Source organism: Perca fluviatilis, chromosome 7, assembly GCF_010015445.1.
Source record: "Perca fluviatilis chromosome 7, GENO_Pfluv_1.0, whole genome shotgun sequence".
Lineage (NCBI taxonomy): Eukaryota > Metazoa > Chordata > Actinopteri > Perciformes > Percidae > Perca > Perca fluviatilis.
The window spans coordinates 30,339,352-30,350,733 of record NC_053118.1 but is presented as its reverse complement, the minus strand read 5'-3'; the positions used below and the strand labels follow the sequence as shown (position 1 = coordinate 30,350,733).

Here is an 11,382-nt window from a genome sequence, read left to right as displayed (position 1 = left end):
AGTCGCAAGGAACGGCGGCTGCCAGTAACCTCGACTCACGAAGAGGTGCGAGGGCCCGTTCAACGCTGCTTGCAGCTTTAATTTTGTCATGTTTTTATAAAAAGATTCCTTTGAAAAAACATATTCTTTTTTTTTTAAGAATAAGACAGAAGTTTGAAAAAGCACTTGTGACGTATCTCTCTAACACTCTTTTAGCCGTTTACATGCCTTCCGAATATTTTGATGACATCTAGCTCTAGTTCCCTTTTAGTTTGAATTTTACTCAAAACCAAGAATGTGAACCTCATGGTGCTAAAGGTAAAGTCAGGGGATCACCAAAATAATTGGGATTCATCTTCTGGGAACCATGAATTTCCCTTCCAACCATTTTATGCTAATCCATCAGGTAGATGCTGAGATATTTTAATGGTTATTGAAAACTTCCATCCGCCTACAGTAACCATCACCTGGACCAGGAATGGCCAGCTGGTGAACCAGAGTGAGGTCAGTCAGACTCAGTACTACTCCAACAACGAATTCAGCTTCTGCATCTCCTCCTACCTGGACTTCACTCGACATCTACTCCTGCAGCGTGGACCACATCAGCCTGAGTGAGCTGGTGGAGGACATGGGGAACATGAATTTCTGTACATAATTCCATGGCAATCCTTCCGGAAGAGATGCCAAAGTAGTGCTCTGACCAACGGACAGAGCTACACCGTTAATGTGGCTAAACAATGAAGCTGATGAAGCTACAATGTGAGTGAAACCAGCTACTGTAGATCAGAATCAGAATCAGTTTTATACTTAAATACACAAGGAATGTGACTTTGGTAGGTGTTAACTATCTATACATTCAACAAATAGACATTTAGTAATAAATTAGCAGTACAATACAAAATGTAAATCACACGTCAGCCTGCTTTCCAATGTCAACAGTGTTAAATGTTCCCTGAGAGGATGGATGTCATGGGTGTAGTGCTTTATGTACCATTGTATACATTCAGATATGGTTTTCTTGGAACAAAAACTCTTCCCATGAGGTAAGAATAAAGGCACACTATTTAAAGTAATAGTAGCCATTATAGAACAGAATGCCAGACAGCCCTGAGTGCAGCTACAGGCAGACACCCAGGGGCAGAACTAATGCAGCGTGGCTCTGTGGACATTATGCGAGAAAGGTTGAAGCCTTTGTTGAAAACCTGTTATTGTTCACTCCTGTTGCTCAACTTAGGTATCTAATCATCAGAAAAAGAGAAAGATACTGCTGAATGCTTGCACACTGCCAAAGAGTCCATAATGTGCATGGATACATTTCTAGCACTCAAATTATGAAGTAGCTTTTTTAGCTTCATACTTTCATAATTATGTTTGTATGACAAACAAACTTTGATTTTAATCTACCAAAACCACTTTCTCATTCATTCAGGCATTACGGGCATAATTGTCATTTTGCGTCATCACTGTCAGTGTCATAGAACTATAATGTTTACTGTTTATCGAAGCATTACAGAGCAGATATACATACACACATTTTTGCACACTTAAACAAAATCGAGAATTACAATTATTATTTAATTGTTGGTTTATTTAACAGGGACAGGCATTACAAACATTAATAAACATTGTTGTAAATGCACCAGAGTTAGCCATAATGCCATTTTCCTATCGGTAGATGTTACATACAGTAGTCACCCTAAAAAAAAAGAAAAGAAAATCCAAACGGTTATTGAAATAGTAAATATGCATGCAGAGGAATTATAAAATGGGGATATTAATAGGATATACATGTATCACACGACATCATTATGCTTTATTATCAGGTACTAATTCAAACATGCAACATAGAAGCAAATGAGACACAATCACTCTGGCACAATAAAAGCAAGGCCACAATGAAATACATGTTCACACCATTTAAAATGCTTACTTTCCAACTTAAACACCAGGGGGCACTGTCACATCTTTAGTCACAGAGGAGCTGTGGAAGCAGTGAGGTCCAATGACAGAACTGGACTGTTCTCTTTGTATGAAACCTTGAATATTATAGATGTGATTGAACAACTGAATTATTTTACAGCAGGACGAGGAGCCTCATTTAGGGATGCGTTTTGTCCCACTCACACTCCCGTCCAATCACCTGTCTGTCTGAGTCCTCAGCCACTCATGTAAGACTGATGGTTCCACAAACACTTGCACAAACATTATGCTTGGCTGGCCATCTTTACAACTCTTCTCACATTATTTGTCCTATTTCGCTTGTCCAACAGTTCTCCAGTGGGACGTGCAGCAGCGTGCACTTTGTGGCTATTTTACCAGTAGGGTCAGACCATGTAACAAACCAGTAAACACACCTCATTTGGACAGTAAGATGTTAAGATGACATCATGTAAATGTAATCTTACCATGTTTGTATTTGTTTTCAATTTTTGGCATGCTTTTTTTTTTAGCTACTATCAAAAGCTACAGCGCGTTGGCAATTACTCTGTGGGTGATCATTAGTGTCATTCAAGCCTCAGCTCCAGGAAAGCTTCAGGATTTTGGCATCTGTTTAGTTTCACTCTGTTTAAAGAACTGGAAAAGCAGTCAAGCACCCCCATCATGAACAATTTCCCTTTCTTCTGTTCTTTCATTCTAACGTTAGGTCTCTCCACAGGTGTTTTAAAGATGTGATATGCCAAAACTGACCCTTTTTCCCTTCCAGCACTGAACCTTTTTCATGTAAAGGTGGTCTAATGCGGAAAAATGCCCTTCCAAAATTGGACGCACGTTGAACACATCTAGATACATGTTGGCAGTTTCCGCTCATGCTTTCAGGAAGGGTGATTAAAGTCTAATGGGGCCCCTGATGTGACAGCAAACAGAGGGAGGACATCTTCATCTTTAAAAGAGACGTATCATTAATTTGTGGCCTGGAGATTCTCGTAGCAACATCTGAGCGACAAAATGAGGACTCTCCTTGAAAAGGCAGCTTTGACCCTGGCAAATGAGCGCGTGAATACCCCATTAGGCTGAAAATGACTTTTCATGAGCACATTGTGTAAGACTAGTATGTCTAATCACAGTACGTGGAGCTCTTCACCGGTAATTATGGCAACATACACACATTTTTGCACACAAAATCGAGAAATAATTCTTTAAAGGACTTCTTTACATTGTGATATTAAGCTTTTTTTTATACTTATAAATGAAATAAAATAGGTGAACGTATCACATAATTGTCTACGTGTTATGATGACTAAAGCCATGCTAGCTACATGCTAACATGAGCATGCTAACATGCTCACAGTGACAGTGCCAACATGCTTGTGTTTTGCTGGTATTATGGATAGCATATTCTCCATCTTAGTTTAGCATGTAAGCATGCTAACATGTGCTAATCAGCAGTGAATACAACACAGTTGAGGCTGATAGGAAAGTCATTAGTTTTGAAAGTATTTAGTCATAACTAAAATATTGGACAAATTGAAATTTTGACCTGATTAATGCACTATATGAATCTCCAAAAATGATTAGGGTCACATGCATAACCAGAAGTGAAGTTACCTAACAAATGGCTATGATTTTAACCCAAACCACGATCTTTTTCGAAACTTAAAGGGGAACTATGCAGTTTTTTTTAGCTTAATTTACCTTAACTGAACAGCTTCAGAGTCATTGGAATGGTTATATGACTTTTTTTGGGTTGAATGGTGGTCGTCTCGCTCCCCCCTAGTGCCTGTAAGCAGAAAAACCACCCTTGCAACTTTTGGCCAGCGAGCCACCGGCCTCAGCGTCAGGAAGTATCGCGTGATATCAGGTTTCGCGATGTAACGAATTGCTTCACGGCACTGCACACATACGCCCATTCAGGAACCGGCTAGCAAGAACAAGGTAGCGATGGAGTTTTTCACACTATCGTCATGACTAAGCTGGCAAAAAAAAAGCAGAAAGCTAGGAAAGCATTGTCGAAGGAACAGAGAAAGAGGAAATGGCAGACTGACCGAGCAAGTTTTTACACAGTGTTGCCAAATATCTATTCCGAAGCTGTATGGGGAGCTCTATAGAGAAAAAAAGCGAGAAAACAGCGAAGAAAAACTGCATAGCGCCCCTTTAACCTAGTAGTTTTTGTGCCTAAACCTAACCAAACTACCACCGATGAATTAATGAAACGCTCCTATGGGTCATTTTATAGGAATATATCTATATCGTCGTATGGTTTGGAAGAATTGTTGGATTAGATTCAAACTGGACGTGTTGTACAGTAGGGTTGGGTATCGAGAACCGATTCCTAATCGGAATCGTTTCAAAAATTACGATTCCATCGGAATCGTTTCTTTATTGGAATCGTTTGGAATCGTTTGGAGGATTTGGTTTCAAATCTGGTCATAGGTTCCAAATTTAACATGCGCTAGTTTTGGTTTCCGTAGCAGCCAGGCGCTTGTTGTGTTGCAGCTGTGCAGCACAGTAAGCAGAGCTCTAGTGTGGCTTTATTTTGCATTGTAAAAGCTGTAAAACTGCAACCCACCTATGGATCAAAATAAAACTTTCCTCTTATTTGTGAAATAAGCATCTAACCCGTTTCAACTCCACCCCTCAAAGAATCGGAATCGAGAATCGATAAGAACCGGAATCGAAAGGAAGAATCGGAATTGGAATCAGAATCGTTAAAATCCAAACGATGCCCATCCCTATTGTACAGTATTCAAATTAAGCTAAAACTTGAACTTCATTCAGTTAATTACTGTGAGGCAAACAAGCAAAAAAGCTTACCTATGTTCACTAGCTACTTGCTTTCTTTGTCTAAAAGTTGGCACTAAGCAGTAGGTGCACAATGGATTTATCAGACCTTTTTTCAAAAAAACAACTGCCCGCTTTCAAAGCAACGCTATGCGATCAGTGAGAACAAACCAAAAACAGTAAAGTTGCAGGCAGTAAAACCCAAACAATGAGCTGAAAGACGCTAAAACGCCCTGTAGAGCTGAGGGGGACAGCATATTTGGGTGATAATTCTCATTATGAGTGACCCCTTTCACATAAATGTAGTATTATTAAAATATTGATTGTAGCTGCTTTAAATTACCTTAAAATCTGAAAGGGTGAGAAATATTTAACAATCTAAACAGTCATCAAATTCTGTACACAGTCAAGACATCCAGCCAGGGTCAAACCTTACAGTCATTTGCTGTATCCATCAATAGATTTTAAGCATTGCAGAGAGTGATTGGTACGGACAGACAGTGACGGAAACTTCTTCCCTGATGTCAGCAGTGATTTGGGTTTGCCTCAAGTAAGGATACTCTGTACCAACCACAGACTGTATGGTCTATGGTACCAACATAGATCTCAGCTGCTGTTGGTACTGTTGTGGTTGCTTAAGTATTAGTAGTAGTTGTTGTGGGGGGAATCACAGTTTATGTTTTAAGAGTGGTGGTCCCTCATACAAACTGGCTTAAATAATAAATACAGAGCTATAGGGGGTCCTGACCCAGACATATTAAATATGCATAACCACTTCAGAGGAGTGAAATACTGAGGATCTCTCTCTCTCTCTCGCACGCACGCACACGCACGCACGCACGCACACACACAGTGTATTCAACAAAACAACCATTGTACATCATGTACCCCTTACCCATTTTTTTTGTTGAACTTAGCACCAGTTCCCAAAAACACTTCAGCCATTTCCACAGTGTGGATATGTGACTGTGTGTGTGTGTGTGTGTGTGTGTGTGTGTGTGTGTGTGTGTGTGTGTGTGTGTGTGTGTGTGTGTGTGTGTGTGTGTATTGAGTATGTGGCACAGTATTCTACTTCTTTCTTCCTACTTCTCTCCATCTTTCTCACAAACAAACTTATCGATTTCTATTTCTGTTTGCCCATCTTTCTTTAGTCCTTCACTCCCTAAACAGCTCCCGCCGCCCTTCCTCCTCCTTCTCCTTCTCCCTCCCCTCTCTAACTCTGGTATTTCCCAGCGAAGCCCCCTCCTCACCTCCCTCCTTCCTCTCCCTCCCCTCTCTTCTCCCCCCTCCTCTCCTCAGATGGATTCTTCAGTCAGCCGAGTGGAACTGCTGCGGCTGCTGGAGAGATAGGCAGAGAGGCAGAGAGGCTGTGGTGAACAGACGCTGGGTCAGAGCGCTCAGTTGCTTCAGACAATCACAGGGGAGCGAGAGACAGACACAGGAAAAGAGACACAGAGAGAGAGACCACATAGAAAGATAGATTGAAAAGAGAGAAAAGGGAGGGAGAGACAGGGGAGGGAGGTAAATATGTGACAGGATGTGGTTTCCCTGAGCTTGCAGAACATCGTTATACAGGCATACTTTGAGCATGACCTAAACACACCGAGCTTACAAGTGTGTTTGAGCTCCGTTAGGTGGCAAGGGGGAAGACGAAGCAAACCGCTGGAGCTGCTGCTGCTGCTGCTGCTGAGTCTGTAGACGCTCTGGTTTCTCTGTTGCCTGCCGGAGGATTGGGTTTCCTTTAAGCCAGCGAGCTCCACAACAACCTCAGTCAGTGTATCGGACAGGATCTGAGCCCGTCCTCCATCCTCCTTCCAAGTAGAATGCGTTTCTCTGCTGGAAGCTCTGGTCCAGTTGCTGCCTTCGTGTCCAAGCAGTGAACTTTTCAACGTGATTTGTGAAACAGGTATGTTCGCTTCCTGTTTGTGTCCCAGCTTCTCAACATGTGTATGAATTTGAACTTCCGAACAGATGTGTGACAGTACTCACGCCTGATTCCCTGGACAGCAGCCACTGTAAACTTGGACTGCATGGTGGCAATTGTTTACCACAGAGAGTTGATTCATTAGACCCTGCCGCAAGCCACAAGTTTGGCTTCTGAGCATTGTGTTCAACAACAAGCTCTAAATCCACCGCCACCACACACACACACACACACACACACACACACACACACACACACACACACACACACACACACACGTTCATATATTCACATGCTTGCAAGCACGCACACACTCTGACTATTTATTATGCACATCAATAGGTCTGGTTGTTTTGAAGTCACATGCGTGATGGTTGGTACATAGTGGGGCTGAGAATGCCAAAAATGTCTACCTGGATCCAATCATAGACCCTGACAGTGTTTCAAGATGTGTCCGGCTTGCAGTACCACACCACTCCCACTAGTGAGGAGACAGGGGGAGTGTGTGATTTGTGAGCTACTGTACTCTACTGTACTGTACTGTACTGTACATATAAAGGGTAAAAGTGTGGGTTTCCCTGTCTGTGCAATTTGCGTGCTTATGTATCCGTATCCGTCAGTACAAGTGAATGTTTACATGCTTAGAATCTGTTCTCCGGTACATGAGTTCACCCAAGCGTGCATGTTTATACGGGAGAAGGAGGTTTAAAGGGAAAAACAAGTTAAGGGATGGCAGGAGGTGAAGGAAGGGCGGGGGGAAGTCAGGGAGGAGGAAGACGAGGGCATTAGAGAGAGGAAAAGCTGGGGGAAGAGGGGAGTGAGTGTGTGTGTGTGTGTGTGTGTGTGTGTGTGTGTGTGTGTGTGTGTGTGTGTGTGTGTGTTGTGTTGTGTGTGTAGATAGAGAAAAACTGAGTGAGTGAGTGAGTGAGTGAGTAGTGAGTGAGTGAGTGAGTGAGTGAGTGAGTGAGAGAGCTCATTCTGACAGAACTGCTGTTAATTAGTTCCAGCTGGTGAGCAGTGGAGCGTCGGGCTGGCTGCGTTAACTCTACAGTGTTGGTGGGTCAGGAGTTGTCTCTGTCTCAGTCTGTCTGTTACACACCAGCACACATGCACACATACCACACATACACACACACACACACACACACACACACACACACACACACACACGGAGAACATACACAGATAAACACACATCCAGAAACACGACAAAAAAACCACATGAAGGCAAAAAGCATATGGGCAGAATGGTGAATACAAACACTGAAACTTGATGTAGCTTCTCAAACATATCAAACAAAAAGACACTTACAGATGTGTAACACATGACATACAAAATGCACAAATACAAATAAAAACACAAACAAACAAACAAAATACAGTATAATTCACTGACAAATGCACACAGTGGTAAAAACAGCCTTCTGCAGTATGTCAAGTGTGCATATCAAAGGGTTAATGTAGTGAACACATGTAACATGCAATAAACACATGCAGTACCACCACCGTGAGCATGCATACACACACACATACACACACACACACACACACACACACACACACACACACACACACACACACACACACACACACACACAGGAAAACAATATAGAAACCCCATATGGCTACACTATACACTCGGCTGTTGGAAATGTGGAAGTAATTGTGGTTTGGGCTTCGATACGCTACAATGTCATGTCAAAAAGGGAAACATTACACAGGGCAAAAGGTGAAGAAACCATTACCTTAAAGGCCTAAATCACCCAAATTACAAAAAACTAATTTTCTATTACCTCTAGTTATATGTTGCTATCCAGATAGTTTTGGTTTCATTTGCTCAGCTTTGAAATATCTGTATTAGAGATTTATGTTGCCAACCCAATACAATGGGGGTAAATGGAATTACGCACCACTTTCTAATAAGGCTCCCTTAACAGAGAGTTTATAAGTTCTAACTAATGACTCAAGGCTATTATTAAGAACACCAAATTTCCTATTTTTGGTAATTTTAGCTAGCTCTTTAGCTCAGAAGGAAGACCCCTCTAATGGATCATTCAACCCCTCACATTCTGAAAAGAGCTCTAGGGCATCAGGACCAAAATCCATTTATTAAAAAGTTATTAACCTTTACAACTGTAGACTTAATGTATTATGGTAAAAGCTTTTTAATGATTTATTAACATGTGTAACTGCAAATGACTTACTAATGTTTGGTGATGGCTTATTAAACAGTGATAAAGTCATGACTCTTTATTAATGACGTACTAGCATTTACAGCGATACTGCAGTGATTTACTACTGTGCTTCTATTAAGTTTAAGGACCTACAGGAGACAGACCTGAAGCAGCAGACGCCAAATTTCTTGACTTTTAGTCCTCCACACACTGCTGAGAAGGGTCTGGCTAGTCCACACAGCATTCCGGGATGTGAGAAAAACGTGCTCTGGTTTATTGGCATGTCTTTAAACCAATCACAATCATCATGGGCGGCGCTAAGCGCTGGACGGAGCCCCGGTGCCGCTGCAAAATAGCCTCAGGAAGGAACTTGTTTTGGTTGAACATGTGCACGTTCAAAAGTTGTTTTAGTCGTGCAACAGAAAACTCAGATAGGACAGATAGTGTAGCTAGCTGTCTGGATTTACCCTGCACAGATCTGAGGAGCAGTTAACCATAGTTCTCAGAAATCCACCGGAGTTTAAAATGCGAAGCGGAAGGTAAAGGACATCCGGCCTAGTCTCTAAAAATCACTGGATCCCACACTTCCCATGATGCAACTCAATGGCAATATAGGGCTTTCCTGACTAGTAAAAACCCACTTCTTTAAAGCCACACACTCACAGGCTGAGTAGTACTCCGTGTGATGATTAAACTAAGCTTAATGTGTAAAATCAGTGGTGTGCCCCTTTAACAGAGGACTTTTTAAAACTTTGGCACACAAAGCCAAAACTCAAGGCTAAATATGACTAAAGTAAATGAGAAAATATTTTTTTTGTAATTTGGGTGGACCAACTCTTTAAAATCAGTCCAAGATTATTTTCTTGAACACTGAAACACATGAAGATGTCACAAGATGTTACAACATACAGTCATTGTGATTCAGAGTTTTACTACCTGAATCCCTTCTATCAGCCATTATTTCATGGATTTTCTGAACCTTTGTTGATTTTCTTCTCCAGTCTTTTAGCAAACATGTATTTTAATCAACTTCTGTTTGCTATCTGATCCGGGCACAGTGAATCCCCCTGTGCTGTGTGAAATTTGATTAAGGTAATTGGCAAGCGTTGGCTGGTGTAAAAACCATAACGTGTACTCCTCTCCACTCACTATGTATAGACAAACACCCACAGACACAACAAAATACCAGAACATTTTATACTCATGTAAAAATGTAGGGTATATCTAATTGAAAAGGTATTTATTTTTAAACCATCTTAATTTAATTCACTCTGATTCTATGCTGCTCCTGTTTCATGCCAGAGAAAAACTCGCACAAGCTTCACATTTGGGACATGATGAAATATAAAAATATGAATGATTTAATTTTAAAAATAAGATGCCGGCAGGTTACTTTTACACTTATGAAATCAAAGTAAGTACAATGATTAGATAATGACAACATATAAGTCTTTGGTTGGCAGAGTTATCTGTATTTTAGAGATATTTAGTGCTTAATTCCAGGTATTTTTTTATGGTTTGGATGGAAACTCTGGTGTGATTTGTTGAACAGCAATCCGATTTGGCATCCTTATTGGCAGTGATAAAAACTTTGGACAGTAAACACGGCTGAATGACACACTGGTAGATAGGGTGTGAGTTTTGCAGTTCTTATGACAGGGTGTCATCTTGATTGCAGCTTCTGCTGCAAGTCTCCCATCTTTTCCCTGTGAAATGCTCATTTACAAGATCTCGGGCATAGATTATTTTCCCCTTACTCCCCTGCTAGGTGACAGTGATCGTGCTTTTGAAGATACTAAGTTATTCAAGCCTCTGGCATTGCCCTAGACCTAAGATGGCATATTAGGATGAATCCTCCAGGCAAGAAGGAAAACAAAAGAGCCAATATTCAGCGGAATGTGTAGTAGCTTAGCCTCGAAGCAAAAAAAAAAAAAAAAGAAGAGGAAAAAAAACATCCCCCTTGATATTTCTATGAGGCAAATTGACTACTGTTGTAATGGGTGGTCAAGAAAATTGCAGCAGTATTGATTGGGTAATGTTCAACACGGACATGTCGATAGGGTGTCTGAAAACCTAAGAACTTGGTTTCGGCTGGCTTTAATAAAAAATGACCTGCCTGGAGCAAGTTCAAAGAAAGCAATGAGTCACTCATGGAAAGTCTCTTTAAAACCCTCAGTGTTTTAGAGAAGAATTGCAAAGAGCGCAAGCGAAGAATTTTCTATTTTTACCAAGTATTCCTCTTTCACCGTGTTTCTTTGGATGCAACTTGAAAACATCCAACATTGTGTTTGTGCAGGTTGGGTTGAGATAATGTTTTGCTTCTCACTTCTGAGAACTGTACAAATCCCAGCGTGGATAGATTATGCATAACATAGTCTCGCGTTGCCAGACCTTCCTCCACAGAGCTACGGAGGAGGGTCTGGCTAGTCCACATAGCATTTCGGGATGGGAGAAAAACGTGCTCCGGTTTATTGGCATGTCTTTAAACCCATCACAATCGTCATGGGCGGCACTAAGCCGCCGGGCGGAGCCATGGCGCCTCTGCAAAATAGCCTCGGGAAGGAACTTGTTTTGGTGGAATATGTC

General features: G+C 41.4%; 1 protein-coding gene across 1 annotated transcript in view; it reads left to right on the top strand.

The window, feature by feature from the left end:
• Window positions 1-6,028: 6,028 nt before the first annotated feature.
• LOC120562846 (raftlin-like) overlaps window positions 6,029-11,382 on the top strand; it is a 114,318-nt gene continuing 108,964 nt past the window's right edge. The window contains exon 1 of the mRNA XM_039806763.1: window positions 6,029-6,604. The gene's annotated coding sequence lies outside the window, so the exon portion shown is untranslated. The remainder of the gene's footprint in view (window positions 6,605-11,382) is intronic.